Source organism: Aotus nancymaae, unplaced genomic scaffold (genome assembly GCF_030222135.1).
Source record: "Aotus nancymaae isolate 86718 unplaced genomic scaffold, 86718_ANA_hifiasm-v0.15.2.pri h1tg000200l, whole genome shotgun sequence".
Taxonomy (NCBI): Eukaryota; Metazoa; Chordata; class Mammalia; order Primates; family Aotidae; genus Aotus; species Aotus nancymaae.
This window is the reverse complement of record NW_026988615.1, coordinates 1,070,837-1,096,071: the sequence shown is the minus strand read 5'-3', so window position 1 is coordinate 1,096,071 and position 25,235 is coordinate 1,070,837.

Below are 25,235 nucleotides of genomic sequence, written 5' to 3'. Positions count from 1 at the left end.
GTTTCTAACTCAATGAAGGTAAACATAGATTCAACTCTCTTAGGTGAACAAACACACAGCAGAGCAGTTTCAAGGAAACGTTTCTCCTGAGGTTTAGACGACGTCTTACTGCTGTTTCGTACAGATGCTGGTTTTGGGCAGGAAATGCCAGTTTTGGGATTCTGCACAGATAGGGTTTGCAAACTGCTGAATCCACACATGAGTTTTCCTCTGTCTGTTGAATGCACACATTGACAGCGATTCAGTTAGATAGCTCCGTTGCGGTTTTAGAAGCAGATATTTCTCTGTACATCCTATGGTCCCATTCACTAGGGAATATCCCAATGCAGCTCCTAGAAGAAACTTGTTTCTAACTCGCTGAATCGGAACATAGATTCAAATCTCTTAGGTGAACGAACGCACAGCAGAGCAGTTTCAAAGAAACGTCTCTCCTGAATTTTAGACGATGTCTTACTGCTGTTTCGTACATTTGCTGGTATTGGGCTGGAAACGCTAGCTTTGTGATTGTTCACAGAAAGGGTTTGGAAACTCTTTATTCCGCACATGAGTTTAACTCTGTCAGTTGAATGCATACATTGACAATCATTCAGTTACATAGCTCCGTTTTGGTTTTAGAAGCAGATATTTCTCTGTACAGCCTATGGTCACATTCACTCGGGAATATCCCAACGCAGCTCGTAGAATAAACGTGTTTCTAACTCGTTGAATCTAAACATAGATTCAACACTTTGTGGTGAACCAATGCACAGCAGAGCAGTTTCAAGGAAACGTTTCTCCTGAGGTTTAGACGACGTCTTACTGCTGTTTCGTACATATGCTGGTATTGGGCAGGAAATGCCAGTTTGGGGATTCTGCACAGATAGGGTTTGCAAACTGCTGAATCCACACATGAGTTTTCCTTTGTCTGTTGAATGCACACATTGACAGCGATTCAGTTAGATAGCTCCGTTGCGGTTTTAGAAGCAGATATTTCTCTGTACATCCTATGGTCCCATTCACTCGGGAATATCCCAACGCAGCTCCTAGAAGAAACTTGTTTCTAACTCGCTGAATCGAAACATAGATTCAACTCTCTTAGGTGAACGAACGCACAGCAGAGCAGTTTCAAAGAAACGTTTCTCCTGAGTTTTAGACGAAGTCTTACTGCTGTTTCGTACATTTGCCGGTATTGGGCTGGAAACGCTAGCTTTGTGATTCTTCACAGAAAGGGTTTGGAAACTCTTTATTCCACACATGAGTTTAACCCTGTCAGTTGAATGCATAAATTGACAATCATTCAGTTACATAGCTCCGTTTTGGTTTTAGAAGCAGCTATTTCTCTGTACAGCCTATGGTCCAATTCACTCGGGAATATCCCACCGCAGCTCGTACAATAAACGTGTTTCTAACTCGTTGAATCTAAACATAGAATCAACTCTTTGTGGTGAACCAATGCACAGCAGAGCAGTTTCAAGGAAACGTTTCTCCTGAGTTTTACACGAAGTCTTACTGCTGTTTAGTACATAGGCGGGTATTGGGCTAGAAATGCCAGATTTGGGATTCTGCACAGAAAGCGTTTGCAAATTGCTGAATCCACACATGCTTTTACTCTGTCTGTTGAATGAACACATTGGGAGCGATTCAGTTAGATAGCTTCGTTGCGGTTTTAGAAGCAGATATTTCTCTGTACATCCTATGGTCCCATTCACTCGGGAATATCCCAACGCAGCTCCTAGAAGACACGTGTTTCTAACTCGCTGAATCTAAAGATAGATTCAACTCTCTTACATGAACGAACACACAGCAGAGCAGTTTCAAGGAAACGTTTCTCCTGAGGTTTGAACGAAGTCTTACTGCTGTTTCGTACACATGGCGGTATTGGGCTGGAAATGCGAGTTTTCTGATTCTTCACAGAAAGTGTTTGCAAACTGCTGATTCCACACATGAGTTTAAATCTGTCACTTGAATGAACACATTGACAAACATTCAGTTAGATAGCTCAGTTTTGGTTTTAGAGGCAGATATTTCTCTTTACAGACTTCGGTCCCATTCACTCGGGAATATCCCAACGCAGCTCCGAGAAGAAACGTGTTTCTAACTCGCTGAATCAAAACATAGATTCAACTCTCTTAGGTGAACGAACGCACAGCAGAGCTGTTTCAAAGAAACGTTTCTCCTGAGTTTTATACGAAGTCTTACTGCTGTTTCGTACATTTGCCGTTATTGTGCTGGAAACTCTAGCTTTGTGATTCTTCACAGAAAGTGTTTGGAAACTCTTTATTCCAAACATGAGTTTAACTCTGTCAGTTGAATGCATACATTGACAATCATTAAGTTACATAGCTCCGTTTTGGTTTTAGAAGCAGATATTTCTCTGTACTGCCTATGGTCCCATTCACTAGGGAATATCCCAACGCAGCTCGTAGAATAAACGTGTTTCTAACTCGTTGAATCTAAACATAGATTCAACTCTTTGCGGTGAACCAATGCACAGCAGAGCAGTTTCAAGGAAACGTTCCTCCTGAGTTTTACACGAAGTCTTACTGCTATTTCGTACATTTGCCGGTAATGGGCTGGAAATGCCAGTCTTGTGATTCTGCACAGAAAGGATTTGCAATCTGCTGAATTCACACATGAGTTTTACTCTGTCAGGTGAATGCACACGTTGAAAACCATTCAGTTAGTTATCTCCGTTTTGGTTTTAGAAGCAGATATTTCTCTGTACAGCCTATGGTCACATTCACTCGGGAATATCCCAACGCAGCTCTAGGAAGAGATGTGTTTCTAACTCGATGAATCTAAACATAGATTCAACTCTCTTAGGTGATAGAACACACAGCAAAGCAGTTTCAAGGAATCGTTTCTCCTGAGGTTTAGACGACGTCTTACTGCTGTTTCGTACATATGCTGGTATTGGGCATGAAATGCCAGTTTGGGGATTCTGCACAGATAGGGTTTGCAAACTGCTGAATCCACACATGTGTTTTCCTTTGTCTGTTGAATGCACACATTGACAGCGATTCAGTTAGATAGCTCCGTTGCGGTTTTAGAAGCAGATATTTCTCTGTACATCCTATGGTCCCATTCACTCGGGAATATCCCAACGCAGCTCCTAGAAGAAACTTGTTTCTAACTCGCTGAATCGAAACATAGATTCAACTCTCTTAGGTGAACGAACGCACAGCAGAGCAGTTTCAACGAAACGTTTCTCCTGAGTTTTAGACGAAGTCTTACTGCTGTTTCTTACATTTGCCGACATTGGGCTGGAAACGCTAGCTTTGTGATTCTTCACAGAAAGGGTTTGGAAACTCTTTATTCCACACATGAGTTTAACTCTGTCAGTTGAATGCATACATTGACAATCATTCAGTTACATAGCTCCGTTTTGGTTTTAGAAGCAGATATTTCTCTGTACAGCCTATGGTCCCATTCACTCGGGAATATCCCAACGCAGCTCGTAGAGTAAACGTGTTTCTAACTCGTTGAATCTAAACATAGATTCAACTCTTTGTGGTGACCCAATGCACAGCAGAGCAGTTTCAAGGAAACGTTTCTCCTGAGTTTTATAGGAAGCCTTACTGCTGTTTAGTACATAGGCGGGTATTGGGCTAGAAATGCCAGATTTGGGATTCTGCACAGAAAGGGTTTGCAAATTGCTGAATCCACACATGCTTTTACTCTGTCTGTTGAATGCACACATTGGGAACGATTCAGTTAGATAGCTTCGTTGCGGTTTTAGAAGCAGATATTTCTCTGTACATCCTATGGTCCCATTCACACGGGAATATTCCAACGCAGCTCCTAGAAGAAACGTGTTTCTAACTCGCTGAATCTAAAGATAGATTCAACTCTCTTACGTGAACGAAGGCACAGCAGAGCAGTTTCAAGGAAACGTTTCTCCTGAGTTTTGGACGAAGTCTTACTGCTGTTTCGTACACATGCCGGTATTGGGCTGGAAATGCGAGATTTCTGATTCTTCACAGAAAGTGTTTGCAAACTGCTGATTCCACACATGAGTTTAACTCTGTCACTTGAATGAACACATTGACAAACATTCAGTTAGATATCTCCGTTTTGGTTTTAGAAGCAGATATTTCTCTGTACAGCCTATGGTCCCATTCACTCGGGAATATCCCAAAGCAGCTCGTAGAATAAACCTGTTTCTAACTCGTTGAATCTAAACATAGATTCAACTCTTTGTGGTGAACCAATGCACAGCAGAGCAGTTTCAAGGAAACGTTTCTCCTGAGTTTTACACGAAGTCTTACTGCTGTTTAGTACATAGGCGGGTATTTGGCTAGAAATGCCAGATTTGGGATTCTGCACAGAAAGGGGTTGCAAATTGCTGAATCCACACTTGCTTTTACTCTGTCTGTTGAATGCACACATTGGGAGCGATTCAGTTAGATAGCTTCGTTGCGGTTTTAGAAGCAGATATTTCTCTGTACATCCTATGGTCCCATTCACTCGGGAATATCCCAACGCAGCTCCTTGAAGAAACTTGTTTCTAACTCGCTGAATCGAAACATAGATTCAACTCTCTTAGGTGAACGAACGCACAGCAGAGCAGTTTCAAGGAAACGTTTCTCCTGAGTTTTAGACGAAGTCTTACTGCTGTTTCGTACATTTGCCGGTATTTGCCTGGAAACGCTAGCTTTGTGATTCTTCACAGAAAGGGTTTGGACACTCTGTATTCCACACATGAGTTTAACTCTGTCAGTTGAATGCATGCATTGACAATCATTCAGTTACATAGCTCCGTTTTGGTTTTAGAAGCAGATAGTTCTCTGTACAGCCTATGGTCCCATTCACTCGGGAATATCCCAACGCAGCTCGTACAATAAACGTGTTTCTAACTCGTTGAATCTAAACATAGATTCAACTCTTTGTGGTGAACCAATGCACAGCAGAGCAGTTTCAAGGAAACGTTTCTCCTGAGTTTTGCACGAAGTCTTACTGCTGTTTAGTACATAGGCGGGTATTGGGATAGAAATGCCAGATTTGGGATTCTGCACAGAAAGGGTTTGCAAATTGCTGAATCCACACCTGCTTTTACTCTGTCTGTTGAATGCACACATTGGGAGCGATTCAGTTAGATAGCTTCGTTGCGGTTTTAGAAGCAGATATTTCTCTGTACATCCTATGGTCCCATTCACTCGGGAATATCCCAACGCAGCTCCTAGAAGAAACGTGTGTATAACTCGCTGAATCTAAAGATAGATTCAACTCTCTTACGTGAACGAACGCACAGCAGAGCAGATCCAAGGAAACGTTTCTCCTGAATTTTGGACGAAGTCTTACTGCTGTTTCGTACATATGCCGGTATTGGGCTGGAAATGCGAGTTTTCTGATTCTTCACAGAAAGTGTTTGAAAACTGCTGATTCCACACATGAGCTTAACTCTGTCACTTGAATGAACACATTGACAAACATTCAGTTAGATAGCTCAGTTTTGGTTTTAGAAGCAGATATTTCTCTATACAGACTGCGGTCCCATTCACTCGGGAATATCCCAACGCAGCTCCGAGAAGAAACGTGTTTCTAACTCGCTGAATCGAAACATAGATTCAACTCTCTTAGGTGAACGAACGCACAGCAGAGCTGTTTCAAAGAAACGTTTCTCCTGAGTTTTAGACGAAGTCTTACTGCTGTTTCGTACATTTGCCGGTATTGGGCTGGAAACTCTAGCTTTGTGATTCTTCACAGAAAGGGTTTGGAAACTCTTTATTCCACACATGAGTTGAACTCTGTCAGTTGAATGCATACATTGACAATCTTTCAGTTACATCGCTCCGTTTTGGTTTTAGAAGCAGATATTTCTCTGTACAGCCTATGGTCACATTCACTCGGGAATATCCCAACGCAGCTCGTAGAATAAACGTGTTTCTAACTCGTTGAATCTAAACGTAGATTCAACTCTTTGTGGTGAACCAATGCACAGCAGAGCAGTTTCAAGGAAACGTTTCTCCTGAGTTTTACACGAAGTCTTACTGCTGTTTAGTACATAGGCGGGTATTGGGCTAGAAATGCCAGATTTGGGATTCTGCACAGAAAGGGTTTGCAAATTGCTGAATCCACACTTGCTTTTACTCTGTCTGTTGAATTCACACATTGGGAGCGATTCAGTTAGATAGCTTCGTTGCGGTTTTAGAAGCAGATATTTCTCTGTACATCCTATGGTCCCATTCACTCGGGAATATCCCAACGCAGCTCCTAGAAGAAACGTGTTTCTAACTCGCTGAATCTAAAGATAGTTTCACCTCTCTTACGTGAACGAAGGCACAGCAGAGCAGTTTCAAGGAAACGTTTCTCCTGAGTTTTGGACGAAGTCTTACTGCTGTTTCGTACATATGCCGGTATTGGGCTGGAAATGCGAGTTTTCTGATTCTTCACAGAAAGTGTTTGCAAACTGCTGATTCCACACATGAGTTTAACTCTGTCACTTGAATGAACACATTGACAAACATTCAGTTAGATAGCTCCGTTTTGGTTTCAGGAGCAGATATTTCTCTTTACAGACTTCGTTCCCATTCACTCGGGAATATCCCAACACAGCTACTAGAAGAAACGTGTTTCTAACTCGATGAATCTAAACATAGATTCACCTCTCTTAGGTGAACCAATGCACAGCAGAGCAGTTTCAAGGAAACGTTTGTCCTGAGTTTTACATGAAGTCTTACTGCTATTTCGTACATTTACCGGTAATGGGCTGGAAATGCCAGTCTTGTGATTCTGCACAGAAAGGATTTGCAATCTGCTGAATTCACACATGAGTTTTACTCTGTCAGGTGAATGCACACGTTGAAAACCATTCAGTTAGTTATCTCCGTTATGGTTTTAGAAGCAGATAATTCTCTGTACAGCCTATGGCCACATTCACTCGGGAATATTCCAACGCAGCTCCTAGAAGAGATGTGTTTCTAACTCAATGAAGGTAAACATAGATTCAACTCTCTTAGGTGAACAAACACACAGCAGAGCAGTTTCAAGGAAACGTTTCTCCTGAGGTTTAGACGACGTCTTACTGCTGTTTCGTACAGATGCTGGTTTTGGGCAGGAAATGCCAGTTTTGGGATTCTGCACAGATAGGGTTTGCAAACTGCTGAATCCACACATGAGTTTTCCTCTGTCTGTTGAATGCACACATTGACAGCGATTCAGTTAGATAGCTCCGTTGCGGTTTTAGAAGCAGATATTTCTCTGTACATCCTATGGTCCCATTCACTCGGGAATATCCCAATGCAGCTCCTAGAAGAAACTTGTTTCTAACTCGCTGAATCGGAACATAGATTCAAATCTCTTAGGTGAACGAACGCACAGCAGAGCAGTTTCAAAGAAACGTCTCTCCTTAGTTTTAGACGATGTCTTACTGCTGTTTCGTACATTTGCTGGTATTGGGCTGGAAACGCTAGCTTTGTGATTCTTCACAGAAAGGGTTTGGAAACTCTTTATTCCACACATGAGTTTAACCCTGTCAGTTGAATGCATAAATTGACAATCATTCAGTTACATAGCTCCGTTTTGGTTTTAGAAGCAGCTATTTCTCTGTACAGCCTATGGTCCCATTCACTCGGGAATATCCCAACGCAGCTCGTACAATAAACGTGTTTCTAACTCGTTGAATCTAAACATAGAATCAACTCTTTGTGGTGAACCAATGCACAGCAGAGCAGTTTCAAGGAAACGTTTCTCCTGAGTTTTACACGAAGTCTTACTGCTGTTTAGTACATAGGCGGGTATTGGGCTAGAAATGCCAGATTTGGGATTCTGCACAGAAAGCGTTTGCAAATTGCTGAATCCACACATGCTTTTACTCTGTCTGTTGAATGAACACATTGGGAGCGATTCAGTTAGATAGCTTCGTTGCGGTTTTAGAAGCAGATATTTCTCTGTACATCCTATGGTCCCATTCACTCGGGAATATCCCAACGCAGCTCCTAGAAGAAACGTGTTTCTAACTCGCTGAATCTAAAGATAGATTCAACTCTCTTACGTGAATGAACACACAGCAGAGCAGTTTCAAGGAAACGTTTCTCCTGAGTTTTGGACGAAGTCTTACTGCTGTTTCGTACATATGCCGGTATTGGGCTGGAAATGCGAGTTTTCTGATTCTTCACAGAAAGTGTTAGCAAACTGATGATTCCACACATGAGTTTAACTCTGTCACTTAAATGAACACATTGACAAACATTCAGTTAGATAGCTCAGTTTTGGTTTTAGAGGCAGATATTTCTCTTTACAGACTTCTATCCCATTCACTCGGGAATATCCCAACGCAGCTCCGAGAAGAAACGTGTCTCTAACTCGCTGAATCGAAAAATAGATTCAACTCTCTTAGGTGAACGAACGCACAGAAGAGCTGTTTCAAAGAAACGTTTCTCCTGAGTTTTATACGAAGTCTTACTGCTGTTTCGTACATTTGCCGTTATTGGGCTGGAATCTCTAGCTTTGTGATTCTTCACAGAAAGGGTTTGGAAACTCTTTATTCCACACATGAGTTTAACTCTGTCAGTTGTATGCATACATTGACAATCATTCAGTTACATTGCTCCGTTTTGGTTTTAGAAGCAGATATTTCTCTGTACTGCCTATGGTCCCATTCACTCGGGAATATCCCAACGCAGCTCATAGAATAAACGTGTTTCTAACTCGTTGAATCTAAACATAGATTCAACTCTTTGTGGTGAACCAATGCACAGCAGAGCAGATTCAAGGAAACGTTCCTCCTGAGTTTTACAAGAAGTCTTACTGCTATTTCGTATATTTGCCGGTAATGGGCTGGAAATGCCAGTCTTGTGATTCTGCACAGAAAGGATTTGCAATCTGCTGAATTCACACATGAGTTTTACTCTGTCAGGTGAATGCACACGTTGGAAACCATTCAGTTAGTTATCTCCGTTTTGGTTTTAGAAGCAGATATTTCTCTGTACAGCCTATGGTCACATTCACTCGGGAATATCCCAACGCAGCTCTAGGAAGAGATGTGTTTCTAACTCGATGAATCTAAACATAGATTCAACTCTCTTAGGTGATAGAACACACAGCAGAGCAGTTTCAAGGAATCGTTTCTCCTGAGGTTTAGACGACGTCTTACTGCTGTTTCGTACATATGCTGGTATTCGGCAGGAAATGCCAGTTTGGGGATTCTGCACAGATAGGGTTTGCAAACTGCTGAATCCACACATGAGTTTTCCTGTGTCTGTTGAATGCACACATTGACAGCGATTCAGTTAGATAGCTCCGTTGCGGTTTTAGAAGCAGATATTTCTCTGTACATCCTATGGTCCCATTCACTCGGGAATATCCCAACGCAGCTCCTAGAAGAAACTTGTTTCTAACTCGCTGAATCGAAACATAGATTCAACTCTCTTAGGTGAACGAACGCACAGCAGAGCAGTTTCAACGAAACGTTTCTCCTGAGTTTTAGACGAAGTCTTACTGCTGTTTCTTACATTTGCCGACATTGGGCTGGAAACGCTAGCTTTGTGATTCTTCACAGAAAGGGTTTGGAAACTCTTTATTTCACACATGAGTTTAACTCTGTCAGTTGAATGCATACATTGACAATCATTCAGTTACATAGCTCCGTTTTGGTTTTAGAAGCAGATATTTCTCTGTACAGCCTATGGTCCCATTCACTCGGGAATATCCCAACGCAGCTCGTAGAGTAAACGTGTTTCTAACTCGTTGAATCTAAACATAGATTCAACTCTTTGTGGTGAACCAATGCACAGCAGAGCAGTTTTAAGGAAACGTTTCTCCTGAGTTTTATAGGAAGCCTTACTGCTGTTTAGTACATAGGCGGGTATTGGGCTAGAAATGCCAGATTTGGGATTCTGCACAGAAAGGGATTGCAAATTGCTGAATCCACACATGCTTTTACTCTGTCTGTTGAATGCACACATTGGGAACGATTCAGTTAGATAGCTTCGTTGCGGTTTTAGAAGCAGATATTTCTCTGTACATCCTATGGTCCCATTCACACGGGAATATCCCAACGCAGCTCCTAGAAGAAACGTGTTTCTAACTCGCTGAATCTAAAGATAGATTCAACTCTCTTACGTGAACGAAGGCACAGCAGAGCAGTTTCAAGGAAACGTTTCTCCTGAGTTTTGGACGAAGTCTTACTGCTGTTTCGTACACATGCCGGTATTGGGCTGGAAATGCGAGTTTTCTGATTCTTCACAGAAAGTGTTTGCAAACTGCTGATTCCACACATGAGTTTTACTCTGTCACGTGAATGAACAAATTGACAAACATTCAGTTAGATAGCTCCGTTTTGGCTTTAGAAGCAGATATTTCTCTTTACAGACTTCGGTCCCATTCACTCGGGAATATCCCAACGCAGCTCCTAGAAGAAACGTGTTTCTAACTCGATGAATCTAAACATAGACTCACCTCTCTTAGGTGAACGAAGGCACAGCAGAGCAGTTTCAAGGAAACGTTTGTCCTGAGTTTTACAAGAAGTCTCACTGCTATTTCGTACATTTACGGGTAATGGGCTGGAAATGCCAGTCTTGTGATTCTGCACAGAAAGGATTTGCAATCTGCTGAATTCACACAAGAGTTTTACTCTGTCAGATGAATGCACACGTTGAAAACCATTCCGTTAGTTATCTCCGTTTTGGTTTTAGAAGCAGATATTTCTCTGTACAGCCTATGGTCACATTCACTCGGGAATATCCCAACGCAGCTCCTAGAAGAGATGTGTTTCTAACTCGATGAATCTAAACATAGATTCAACTCTCTTAGGTGAACGAACACACAGCAGAGCAGTTTCAAGGAAACGTTTCTCCTGAGGTTTAGACGACGTCTTACTGCTGTTTCGTACATATGCTGGTATTGGGCAGGAAATGCCAGGTTTGGGATTCTGCACCGATAGGGTTTGCAAACTGCTGAATCCACACATGAGTTTTCCTCTGTCTGTTGAATGCACACATTGACAGCGATTCAGTTTGATAGCTCCGTTGCGGTTTTAGAAGCAGATATTTCTCTGCACATCCTATGGTCCCATTCACTCGGGAATATCCCAACGCAGCTCCTAGAAGAAACTTGTTTCTAACTCGCTGAATCGAAACATAGATTCAACTCTCTTAGGTGAACGAACGCACAGCAGAGCAGTTTCAAAGAAACGTTTCTCCTGAGTTTTAGACGAAGTCTTACTGCTGTTTCGTACGTTTGCCGGTATGGGGCTGGAAACGCTAGCTTTGTGATTCTTCACAGAAAGGGTTTGGAAACTCTTTATTCCACACATGAGTTTAACTCTGTCAGTTGAATGCATACATTGACAATCATTCAGTTACATAGCTCCGTTTTGGTTTTAGAAGCAGATATTTCTCTGTACAGCCTATGGTCCCATTCACTCGGGAATATCCCAACGCAGCTCGTAGAATAAACGTGTTTCTAACTCGTTGAATCTAAACATAGATTCAACTCTGTGTGGTGAACCAATGCACAGCAGAGCAGTTTCAAGGAAACGTTTCTCCTGAGTTTACAGGAAGTCTTACTGCTGTTTAGTACGTAGGCGGGTATTGGGCTAGAAATGCCAGATTTGGGATTCTGCACAGAAAGGGTTTGCAAATTGCTGAATCCACACATGCTTTTACTCTGTCTGTTGAATGCACACATTGGGAGCGATTCAGTTAGATAGCTTCGTTGCGGTTTTAGAAGCAGATATTTCTCTGTACATCCTATTGTCCCATTCACTCGGGAATATCCCAACGCAGCTCCTAGAAGAAACGTGTTTCTAACTCGCTGAATCTAAAGATAGATTCCACTCTCTTATGTGAACGAAGTCACAGCAGAGCAGTTTCAAGGAAACGTTTCTCCTGAGTTTTGGAGGAACTCTTGCTGCTGTTTCGTACACATGCCGGTATTGGGCTGGAAATGCGAGTTTTCTGATTCTTCACAGAAAGGGTTTGCAAACTGCTGATTCCACACATGAGTTTAACTCTGTCACTTGAATGAACACATTGACAAACATTCAGTTAGATAGCTCCGTTTTCGTTTTAGAAGCAGATATTTCTCTTTACAGACTTCGGTCCCATTCACTTGGGAATATCCCAACGCAGCTCCTAGAAGAAACGTGTTTCTAACTCGATCAATCTTAATATAGATTCACGTTTCCTGGGTGAACGAAGGCACAGCAGAGCAGTTTCAAGGAAACGTTTGTCCTCAGTTTTACACGAAGTCATACTGCTATTTCGTACATTTACCGGTAATGGGCTGGAAATGCCAGTCTTGTGAATCTTCATAGAAAGGATTTGCAATCTGCTGAATTCACACATGAGTTTTACTCCGTCAGGTGAATGCACACGTTGAAAACCATTCAGTTAGTTATCTCCGTTATGGTTTTAGAAGCAGATATTTCTCTGTACAGCCTATGGTCCCATTCACTCGGGAATATCCCAACGCAGCTCCTAGAAGAAACTTGTTTCTAACTCGCTGAATCGAAACATAGATTCAACTCTCTTAGGTGAACGAACGCACAGCAGAGCAGTTTCAAAGAAACGTTTCTCCTGAGTTTTAGACGAAGTCTTACTGCTGTTTCGTACATTTGCCGGTATTGGGCTGGAAACGCTAGCTTTGTGATTCTTCACAGAAAGGGTTTGGAAACTCTTTATTCCACACATGAGTTTAACTCTGTCAGTTGAATGCATACATTGACAATCATTCAGATACATAGCTCCGTTTTGGTTTTAGAAGCAGATATTTCTCTGTACAGCCTATGGTCCCATTCACTCGGGAATATCCCAACGCAGCTCGTAGAATAAACGTGTTTCTAACTCGTTGAATCTAAACATAGATTCAACTCTTTGTGGTGAACGAATGCACAGCAGAGCAGTTTCAAGGAAACGTTTCTCCTGAGTTTTACACGAAGTCTTACTGCTGTTTAGTACATAGGCGGGTATTGGGCTAGAAATGCCAGATTTGGGATTCTGCACAGAAAGGGTTTGCAAATTGCTGAATCCACACATGCTTTTACTCTGTCTGTTGAATGCACACATTGGGAGCGATTCAGTTAGATAGCTTCGTGGCGGTTTTAGAAGCAGATATTTCTCTGTACATCCTATGGAACCATTCACTCGGGAATATCCCAACGCAGCTCCTAGAAGAAACGTGTTTCTAACTCGCTGAATCTAAAGATAGATTCAACTCTCTTACGTGAACGAAGTCACAGCAGAGCAGTTTCAAGGAAACGTTTCTCCTGAGTTTTGGAGGAAGTCTTGCTGCTGTTTCGTACATTTGCCGGTATTGGGCTGGAAACGCTCGCTTTGTGATTCTTCACAGAAAGTGTTTGCAAACTGCTGATTCCACACATGAGTTTAACTCTGTCACTTGAATGAACACATTGACAAACATGCAGTTAGATAGCTCCGTTTTGGTTTTAGAAGCAGATAGTTCTCTTTACAGACTTCGGTCCCATTCACTCGGGAATATCCGAATGCAGCTCCTAGAAGAAACGTGTTTCTAACTCGATGAATCTAAACATAGATTCACCTCTCTTAGGTGAACGAAGGCACAGCAGAGCAGTTTCAAGGAAACGTTTGTCCTGAGTTTTACACGAAGTCTCACTGCTATTTCGTACATTTACCGGTAATGGGCTGGAAATGCCAGTCTTGTGATCCTGCACAGAAAGGATTTGCAATCTGCTGAATTCAAACATGAGTTTTACTCTGTCAGGTGAATGCACACGTTGAAAACCATTCAGTTAGTTATCTCCGTTTTGGTTTTAGAAGCAGATATTTCTCTGTACAGCCTATGGTCACATTCACTCGGGAATATCCCAACGCAGCTCCTAGAAGAGATGTGTTTCTAACTCGATGAATCTAAACATAGATTCAACTCTCTTAGGTTAACTAACACACAGCAGAGCAGGTTCAAGGAAACGTTTCTCCTGAGGTTTAGACGACGTCTTACTGCTGTTTCGTACATTTGCCGGTATTGGGCTGGAAACGCTAGCTTTGTGATTCTTCACAGAAAGGGTTTGGAAACTCTTTATGCCACACATGAGTTTAACTCTGTCTGTTGAATGGACACATTGACAGCGATTCAGTTTGATACCTCCCTTGCGGTTTTAGAAGCAGATATTTCTCTGTACATCCTATGGTCCCATTCACTCGGGAATATCCCAACGCAGCTCCTAGAAGAAACGTGTTTCTAACTCGCTGAATCTAAAGATAGATTCAACTCTCTTACGTGAACGAACACACAGCAGAGCAGTTTCAAGGAAATGTTTCTCCTGAGTTTTGGACGAACTCTTACTGCTGTTTCGTACATATGCCGGTATTGGGCTGGAAATGCGAGTTTTCTGATTCTTCACAGAAAGTGTTTGAAAACTGCTGATTCCACACATGAGTTTAACTCTGTCACTTGAATGAACACATTGACAAACATTCAGTTAGATAGCTCAGTTTTGGTTTTAGAGGCAGATATTTCTCTTTACAGACTTCGATTCCATTCACTCGGGAATATCCCAACGCAGCTCCGAGAAGAAACGTGTTTCTAACTCGCTGAATCGAAACATAGATTCAACTCTCTTAGGTGAACGAGCGCACAGCAGAGCTGTTTCAAAGAAACGTTTCTCCTGAGTTTTAGACGAAGTCTTACTGCTGTTTCGTACCTTTGCCGTTATTGGGCTGGAATCTCTAGCTTTGTGATTCTTCACAGAAAGGGTTTGGAAACTCTTTATTCCACACATGAGTTTAACTCTGTCAGTTGAATGCATACATTGACAATCATTCAGTTACATTGCTCCGTTTTGGTTTTAGAAGCAGATATTTCTCTGTACTGCCTATGGTCCCATTCACTCGGGAATATCCCAACGCAGCTCGTAGAATAAACGTGTTTCTAACTCGTTGAATCTAAACATAGACTCAACTCTTTGTGGTGAACCAATGCACAGCAGAGCAGTTTCAAGGAAACGTTCCTCCTGAGTTTTACACGAAGTCTTACTGCTATTTCGTACATTTGCCGGTAATGGGCTGGAAATGCCAGTCTTGTGATTCTGCACAGAAAGGATTTGCAATCTGCTGAATTCACACATGAGTTTTACTCTGTCAGGTGAATGCACACGTTGAAAACCATTCAGTTAGTTATCTCCGTTTTGGTTTTAGAAGCAGATATTTCTCTGTACAGCCTATGGTCACATTCACTCGGGAATATCCCAACGCAGCTCTAGGAAGAGATGTGTTTCTAACTCGATGAATCTAAACATAGATTCAACTCTCTTAGGTGATAGAACACACAGCAGAGCAGTTTCAAGGAATCGTTTCTCCTGAGGTTTAGACGACGTCTTACTGCTGTTTCGTACATATGCTGGTATTCGGCAGGAAATGCCAGTTTGGGGATTCTGCACAGATAGGGTTTGCAAACTGCTGAACCCACACATGAGTTTTTCTTTGTCTGTTGAATGCACACATTGACAGCGATTCAGTAAGATAGCTCCGTTGCGGTTTTAGAAGCAGATATTTCTCTGTACATCCTATGGTCCCATTCACTCGGGAATATCCCAACGCAGCTCCTAGAAGAAACTTGTTTCTAACTCGCTGAATCGAAACATAGATTCAACTCTCTTAGGTGAACGAACGCACAGCAGAGCAGTTTCAACGAAACGTTTCTCCTGAGTTTTAGACGAAGTCTTACTGCTGTTTCTTACATTTGCCGACATTGGGCTGGAAACGCTAGCTTTGTGATTCTTCACAGAAAGGGTCTGGAAACTCTGAATTCCACACATGAGTTTAACTCTGTCAGTTGAATGCACACATTGGGAGCGATTCAGTTAGATAGCTTCGTTGCGGTTTTAGAAGCAGATATTTCTCTGTACATCCTATGGTCCCATTCACACGGGAATATCCCAACGCAGCTCCTAGAAGAAACGTGTTTCTAACTCGCTGAATCTAAAGATAGATTCAACTCTCTTACGTGAACGAAGGCACAGCAGAGCAGTTTCAAGGAAACGTTTCTGCTGAGTTTTGGACGACGTCTTACTGCTGTTTCGTACACATGCCGGTATTGGGCTGGAAATGCGAGTTTTCTGATTCTTCACAGAAAGTGTTTGCAAACTGCTGATTCCACACATGAGCTTAACTCTGTCACTTGAATGAACACATTGACAAACATTCAGTTAGATATCTCCGTTTTGGTTTTAGAAGCAGATATTTCTCTGTACAGCCTATGGTCCCGTTCAGTCGGGAATATCCCAACGCAGCTCCTAGAAGAAACTTGTTTCTAACTCGCTGAATCGAAACATAGATTCAACTCTCTTAGGTGAACGAACGCACAGCAGAGCAGTTTCAAAGAAACGTTTCTCCTGAGTTTTAGACGAAGTCTTACTGCTGTTTCGTACCTTTGCCGGTATTTTGCTGGAAACGCTAGCTTTGTGATTCTTCACTGAAAGGGTTTGGAAACTCTGTATTCCACACATGAGTTTAACTCTGTCAGTTGAATGCATGCATTGACAATCATTCAGTTACATAGCTCCGTTTTGGTTTTAGAACCAGATATTTCTCTGTACAGCCTATGGTCCCATTCACTCGGGAATATCCCAACGCAGCTCGTACAATAAATGTGTTTCTAACTCGTTGAATCTAAACATAGATTCAACTCTTTGTGGTGAACCAATGCACAGCAGAGCAGTTTCAAGGAAACGTTTCTCCTGAGTTTTGCACGAAGTCTTACTGCTGTTTAGTACATAGGCGGGTATTGGGCTAGAAATGCCAGATTTGGGATTCTGCACAGAAAGGGTTTGCAAATTGCTGAATCCACACATGCTTTTACTCTGTCTGTTGAATGCACACATTGGGAGCGATTCAGTTAGATAGCTTCGTTGCGGTTTTAGAAGCAGATATTTCTCTGTACATCCTATGGTCCCATTCACTCGGGAATATCCCAACGCAGCTCCTAGAAGAAACGTGTTTCTAACTCGCTGAATCTAAAGATAGATTCAACTCTCTTACGTGAACGAAGGCAGAGCAGAGCAATTTCAAGGAAACGTTTCTCCTGAGTTTTGGACGAAGTCTTACTGCTGTTTCGTACACATGCCAGTATTGGGCTGGAAATGCGAGTTTTCTCATTCTTCACAGAAAGTGTTTGCAAACTGCTGATTCCACACATGAGTTTAACTCTGTCACGTGAATGAACAAATTGACAAACATTCAGTTAGATAGCTCCGTTTTGGCTTTAGAAGCAGATATTTCTCTTTACAGACTTCGGTCCCATTCACTCGGGAATATCCCAACGCAGCTCCTAGAAGAAACGTGTTTCTAACTCGATGAATCTAAACATAGACTCACCTCTCTTAGGTGAACGAAGGCACAGCAGAGCAGTTTCAAGGAAACGTTTGTCCTGAGTTTTACAAGAAGTCTCACTGCTATTTCGTACATTTACCGGTAATGGGCTGGAAATGCCAGTCTTGTGATTCTGCACAGAAAGGATTTGCAATCTGCTGAATTCACACATGAGTTTTACTCTGTCAGGTGAATGCACACGTTGAAAACCATTCAGTTAGTTATCTCCGTTTTGGTTTTAGAAGCAGATATTTCTCTGTACAGCCTATGGTCACATTCACTCGGTAATATCCCAACGCAGCTCCTAGAAGAGATGTGTTTCTAACTCGATGAATCTAAACATATATTCAACTCTCTTAGGTGAACGAACACACAGCAGAGCAGTTTCAAGGAAACGTTTCTCCTGAGGTTTAGACGACGTCTTACTGCTGTTTCGTACATATGCTTGTGCTGGGCAGGAAATGTCAGTTTGAGGATTCTGCACAGATAGGGTTTGCAAACTGCTGAATCCACACATGAGGTTTCCTCTGTCTGTTGAATGCACACATTGACAGCGATTCAGTTTGATAGCTCCGTTGCGGTTTTAGAAGCAGATATTTCTCTGCACATCCTATGGTCCCATTCACTCGGGAATATCCCAACGCAGCTCCTAGAAGAAACTTGTTTCTAACTCGCTGAATCGAAACATAGATTCAACTCTCTTAGGTGAACGAACGCACAGCAGAGCAGTTTCAAAGAAACGTTTCTCCTGAGTTTTAGACGAAGTCTTACTGCTGTTTCGTACGTTTGCCGGTATGGGGCTGGAAACGCTAGCTTTGTGATTCTTCACAGAAAGGGTTTGGAAACTCTTTATTCCACACATGTGTTTAACTCTGTCAGTTGAATGCATACATTGACAATCATTCAGTTACATAGCTCCGTTTTGGTTTTAGAAGCAGATATTTCTCTGTACAGCCTATGGTCCCATTCACTCGGGAATATCCCCACGCAGCTCGTAGAATAAACGTGTTTCTAACTCGTTGAATCTAAACATAGATTCAACTCTGTGTGGTGAACCAATGCACAGCAGAGCAGTTTCAAGGAAACGTTTCTCCTGAGTTTTACAGGAAGTCTTACTGCTGTTTAGTACGTAGGCGGGTATTGGGCTAGAAATGCCAGATTTGGGATTCTGCACAGAAAGGGTTTGCAAATTGCTGAATCCACACATGCTTTTACTCTGTCTGTTGAATGCACACATTGGGAGCGATTCAGTTAGATAGCTTCGTTGCGGTTTTAGAAGCAGATATTTCTCTGTACATCCTATGGTCCCATTCACTCGGGAATATCCCAACGCAGCTCCTAGAAGAAACGTGTTTCTAACTCGCTGAATCTAAAGATAGATTCAACTCTCTTACGTGAACGAAGGCAGAGCAGAGCAGTTTCAAGGAAACGTTTCTCCTGAGTTTTGGACGAAGTCTTACTGCTGTTTCGTACACATGCCGGTATTGGGCTGGAAATGCGAGTTTTCTCATTCTTCACAGAAAGTGTTTGCAAACTGCTGATTCCACACATGAGTTTAACTCTGTCACGTGAATGAACAAATTGACAAACATTCAGTTAGATAGCTCCGTTTTGGCTTTAGAAGCAGATATTTCTCTTTACAGACTTCGGTCCCATTCACTCGGGAATATCCCAACGCAGCTCCTAGAAGAAACGTGTTTCTAACTCGATGAATCTAAACATAGACTCACCTCTCTTAGGTGAACGAAGGCACAGCAGAGCAGTTTCAAGGAAACGTTTGTCCTGAGTTTTACAAGAAGTCTCACTGCTATTTCGTACATTTACCGGTAATGGGCTGGAAATGCCAGTCTTGTGATTCTGCACAGAAAGGATTTGCAATCTGCTGAATTCACACATGAGTTTTACTCTGTCAGGTGAATGCACACGTTGAAAACCATTCAGTTAGTTATCTCCGTTTTGGTTTTAGAAGCAGATATTTCTCTGTACAGCCTATGGTCACATTCACTCGGTAATATCCCAACGCAGCTCCTAGAAGAGATGTGTTTCTAACTCGATGAATCTAAACATATATTCAACTCTCTTAGGTGAACGAACACACAGCAGAGCAGTTTCAAGGAAACGTTTCTCCTGAGGTTTAGACGACGTCTTACTGCTGTTTCGTACATATGCTTGTGCTGGGCAGGAAATGTCAGTTTGAGGATTCTGCACAGATAGGGTTTGCAAACTGCTGAATCCACACATGAGGTTTCCTCTGTCTGTTGAATGCACACATTGACAGCGATTCAGTTTGATAGCTCCGTTGCGGTTTTAGAAGCAGATATTTCTCTGCACATCCTATGGTCCCATTCACTCGGGAATATCCCAACGCAGCTCCTAGAAGAAACTTGTTTCTAACTCGCTGAATCGAAACATAGATTCAACTCTCTTAGGTGAACGAACGCACAGCAGAGCAGTTTCAAAGAAACGTTTCTCCTGAGTTTGAGACGAAGTCTTACTGCTGTTTCGTACATTTGCCGGTATTGGGCTGGAAACGCTAGCTTTGTGATTCTTCACAGAAAGGATTTGGAAACTCTTTCTTCCACACATGAGTTTAACTCTGTCAGTTGAATGCATACATTGACAATCATTCAGTTACATAGCTCCGTTTTGGTTTTAGAAGCAGATATTTCTCTGTACACCCTATGGTCCCATTCACTCGGGAATATCCCAACACAGCTCGTAGAATAAACGTGTTTCTAACTCGTTGAATCTAAACATAGATTCAACTCTTTGTGGCGAATCAATGCACAGCAGAGCAGTTTCAAGGAAACGTTTCTCCTGAGTTTTATAGGAAGCCTTACTGCTGTTTAGTACATAGGCGGGTATTGGGCTAGAAATGCCAGATTTGGGATTCTGCACAGAAAGTGTTTGCAAATTGCTGAATCCACACATGCTTTTACTCTGTCTGTTGAATGCACACATTGGGAGCGATTCAGTTAGATAGCTTCGTTGCGGTTTTAGTAGCAGATATTTCTCTGTACATCCTATGGTCCCATTCACTCGGGAATATTCCAACGCAGCTCCTAGAAGAAACGTGTTTCTAACTCGCTGAATCTAAAGATAGATTCAACTCTCTTACGTGAACGAAGGCACAGCAGAGCAGTTTCAAGGAAACGTTTCTCCTGAGTTTTGGACGAAGTCTTACTGCTGTTTCGTACACATGCCGGTATTGGGCTGGAAATGCGAGTTTTCTGATTCTTCACAGAAAGTGTTTGCAAACTGCTGATTCCACACATGAGTTTTACTCTGTCACGTGAATGAACAAATTGACAAACATTCAGTTAGATAGCTCCGTTTTGGCTTTAGAAGCAGATATTTCTCTTTACAGACTTCGGTCCCATTCACTCGGGAATATCCCAACGCAGCTCCTAGAAGAAACGTGTTTCTAACTCGATGAATCTAAACATAGACTCACCTCTCTTAGGTGAACGAAGGCACAGCAGAGCAGTTTCAAGGAAACGTTTGTCCTGAGTTTTACAAGAAGTCTCACTGCTATTTCGTACATTTACGGGTAATGGGCTGGAAATGCCAGTCTTGTGATTCTGCACAGAAAGGATTTGCAATCTGCTGAATTCACACAAGAGTTTTACTCTGTCAGATGAATGCACACGTTGAAAACCATTCCGTTAGTTATCTCCGTTTTGGTTTTAGAAGCAGATATTTCTCTGTACAGCCTATGGTCACATTCACTCGGGAATATCCCAACGCAGCTCCTAGAAGAGATGTGTTTCTAACTCGATGAATCTAAACATAGATTCAACTCTCTTAGGTGAACGAACACACAGCAGAGCAGTTTCAAGGAAACGTTTCTCCTGAGGTTTAGACGACGTCTTACTGCTGTTTCGTACATATGCTGGTATTGGGCAGGAAATGCCAGGTTTGGGATTCTGCACCGATAGGGTTTGCAAACTGCTGAATCCACACATGAGTTTTTCTCTGTCTGTTGAATGCACACATTGACAGCGATTCAGTTTGATAGCTCCGTTGCGGTTTTAGAAGCAGATATTTCTCTGCACATCCTATGGTCCCATTCACTCGGGAATATCCCAACGCAGCTCCTAGAAGAAACTTGTTTCTAACTCGCTGAATCGAAACATAGATTCAACTCTCTTAGGTGAACGAACGCACAGCAGAGCAGTTTCAAAGAAACGTTTCTCCTGAGTTTTAGACGAAGTCTTACTGCTGTTTCGTACGTTTGCCGGTATGGGGCTGGAAACGCTAGCTTTGTGATTCTTCACAGAAAGGGTTTGGAAACTCTTTATTCCACACATGTGTTTAACTCTGTCAGTTGAATGCATACATTGACAATCATTCAGTTACATAGCTCCGTTTTGGTTTTAGAAGCAGATATTTCTCTGTACAGCCTATGGTCCCATTCACTCGGGAATATCCCAACGCAGCTCGTAGAATAAACGTGTTTCTAACTCGTTGAATCTAAACATAGATTCAACTCTGTGTGGTGAACCAATGCACAGCAGAGCAGTTTCAAGGAAACGTTTCTCCTGAGTTTTACAGGAAGTCTTACTGCTGTTTAGTACGTAGGCGGGTATTGGGCTAGAAATGCCAGATTTGGGATTCTGCACAGAAAGGGTTTGCAAATTGCTGAATCCACACATGCTTTTACTCTGTCTGTTGAATGCACACATTGGGAGCGATTCAGTTAGATAGCTTTGTTGCGGTTTTAGAAGCAGATATTTCACTGTACATCCTATGGTCCCATTCACTCGGGAATATCCCAACGCAGCTCCTAGAAGAAACGTGTTTCTAACTCGCTGAATCTAAAGATAGATTCCACTCTCTTATGTGAACGAAGTCACAGCAGAGCAGTTTCAAGGAAACGTTTCTCCTGAGTTTTGGAGGAACTCTTGCTGCTGTTTCGTACACATGCCGGTATTGGGCTGGAAATGCGAGTTTTCTGATTCTTCACAGAAAGTGTTTGCAAACTGCTGATTCCACACATGAGTTTAACTCTGTCACTTGAATGAACACATTGACAAACATTCAGTTAGATAGCTCCGTTTTCGTTTTAGAAGCAGATATTTCTCTTTACAGACTTCGGTCCCATTCACTTGGGAATATCCCAACGCAGCTCCTAGAAGAAACGTGTTTCTAACTCGATCAATCTTAATATAGATTCACGTTTCCTGGGTGAACGAAGGCACAGCAGAGCAGTTTCAAGGAAACGTTTGTCCTCAGTTTTACACGAAGTCATACTGCTATTTCGTACATTTACCGGTAATGGGCTGGAAATGCCAGTCTTGTGATTCTGCACAGAAAGGATTTGCAATCTGCTGAATTCACACATGAGTTTTACTCCGTCAGGTGAATGCACACGTTGAAAACCATTCAGTTAGTTATCTCCGTTTTGGTTTTAGAAGCAGATATTTCTCTGTACACCCTATGGTCCCATTCACTCGGGAATATCCCAACACAGCTCGTAGAATAAACGTGTTTCTAACTCGTTGAATCTAAACATAGATTCAACTCTTTGTGGCGAATCAATGCACAGCAGAGCAGTTTCAAGGAAACGTTTCTCCTGAGTTTTATAGGAAGCCTTACTGCTGTTTAGTACATAGGCGGGTATTGGGCTAGAAATGCCAGATTTGGGATTCTGCACAGAAAGTGTTTGCAAATTGCTGAATCCACACATGCTTTTACTCTGTCTGTTGAATGCACACATTGGGAGCGATTCAGTTAGATAGCTTCGTTGCGGTTTTAGTAGCAGATATTTCTCTGTACATCCTATGGTCCCATTCACTCGGGAATATTCCAACGCAGCTCCTAGAAGAAACGTGTTTCTAACTCGCTGAATCTAAAGATAGATTCAACTCTCTTACGTGAACGAAGGCACAGCAGAGCAGTTTCAAGGAAACGTTTCTCCTGAGTTTTGGACGAAGTCTTACTGCTGTTTCGTACACATGCCGGTATTGGGCTGGAAATGCGAGTTTTCTGATTCTTCACAGAAAGTGTTTGCAAACTGCTGATTCCACACATGAGTTTTACTCTGTCACGTGAATGAACAAATTGACAAACATTCAGTTAGATAGCTCCGTTTTGGCTTTAGAAGCAGATATTTCTCTTTACAGACTTCGGTCCCATTCACTCGGGAATATCCCAACGCAGCTCCTAGAAGAAACGTGTTTCTAACTCGATGAATCTAAACATAGACTCACCTCTCTTAGGTGAACGAAGGCACAGCAGAGCAGTTTCAAGGAAACGTTTGTCCTGAGTTTTACAAGAAGTCTCACTGCTATTTCGTACATTTACGGGTAATGGGCTGGAAATGCCAGTCTTGTGATTCTGCACAGAAAGGATTTGCAATCTGCTGAATTCACACAAGAGTTTTACTCTGTCAGATGAATGCACACGTTGAAAACCATTCCGTTAGTTATCTCCGTTTTGGTTTTAGAAGCAGATATTTCTCTGTACAGCCTACGGTCACATTCACTCGGGAATATCCCAACGCAGCTCCTAGAAGAGATGTGTTTCTAACTCGATGAATCTAAACATAGATTCAACTCTCTTAGGTGAACGAACACACAGCAGAGCAGTTTCAAGGAAACGTTTCTCCTGAGGTTTAGACGACGTCTTACTGCTGTTTCGTACATATGCTGGTATTGGGCAGGAAATGCCAGGTTTGGGATTCTGCACCGATAGGGTTTGCAAACTGCTGAATCCACACATGAGTTTTCCTCTGTCTGTTGAATGCACACATTGACAGCGATTCAGTTTGATAGCTCCGTTGCGGTTTTAGAAGCAGATATTTCTCTGCACATCCTATGGTCCCATTCACTCGGGAATATCCCAACGCAGCTCCTAGAAGAAACTTGTTTCTAACTCGCTGAATCGAAACATAGATTCAACTCTCTTAGGTGAACGAACGCACAGCAGAGCAGTTTCAAAGAAACGTTTCTCCTGAGTTTTAGACGAAGTCTTACTGCTGTTTCGTACGTTTGCCGGTATGGGGCTGGAAACGCTAGCTTTGTGATTCTTCACAGAAAGGGTTTGGAAACTCTTTATTCCACACATGTGTTTAACTCTGTCAGTTGAATGCATACATTGACAATCATTCAGTTACATAGCTCCGTTTTGGTTTTAGAAGCAGATATTTCTCTGTACAGCCTATGGTCCCATTCACTCGGGAATATCCCAACGCAGCTCGTAGAATAAACGTGTTTCTAACTCGTTGAATCTAAACATAGATTCAACTCTGTGTGGTGAACCAATGCACAGCAGAGCAGTTTCAAGGAAACGTTTCTCCTGAGTTTTACACGAAGTCTTACTGCTGTTTAGTACGTAGGCGGGTATTGGGCTAGAAATGCCAGATTTGGGATTCTGCACAGAAAGGGTTTGCAAATTGCTGAATCCACACATGCTTTTACTCTGTCTGTTGAATGCACACATTGGGAGCGATTCAGTTAGATAGCTTTGTTGCGGTTTTAGAAGCAGATATTTCACTGTACATCCTATGGTCCCATTCACTCGGGAATATCCCAACGCAGCTCCTAGAAGAAACGTGTTTCTAACTCGCTGAATCTAAAGATAGATTCCACTCTCTTATGTGAACGAAGTCACAGCAGAGCAGTTTCAAGGAAACGTTTCTCCTGAGTTTTGGAGGAACTCTTGCTGCTGTTTCGTACACATTCCGGTATTGGGCTGGAAATGCGAGTTTTCTGATTCTTCACAGAAAGTGTTTGCAAACTGCTGATTCCACACATGAGTTTAACTCTGTCACTTGAATGAACACATTGACAAACATTCAGTTAGATAGCTCCGTTTTCGTTTTAGAAGCAGATATTTCTCTTTACAGACTTCGGTCCCATTCACTTGGGAATATCCCAACGCAGCTCCTAGAAGAAACGTGTTTCTAACTCGATCAATCTTAATATAGATTCACGTTTCCTGGGTGAACGAAGGCACAGCAGAGCA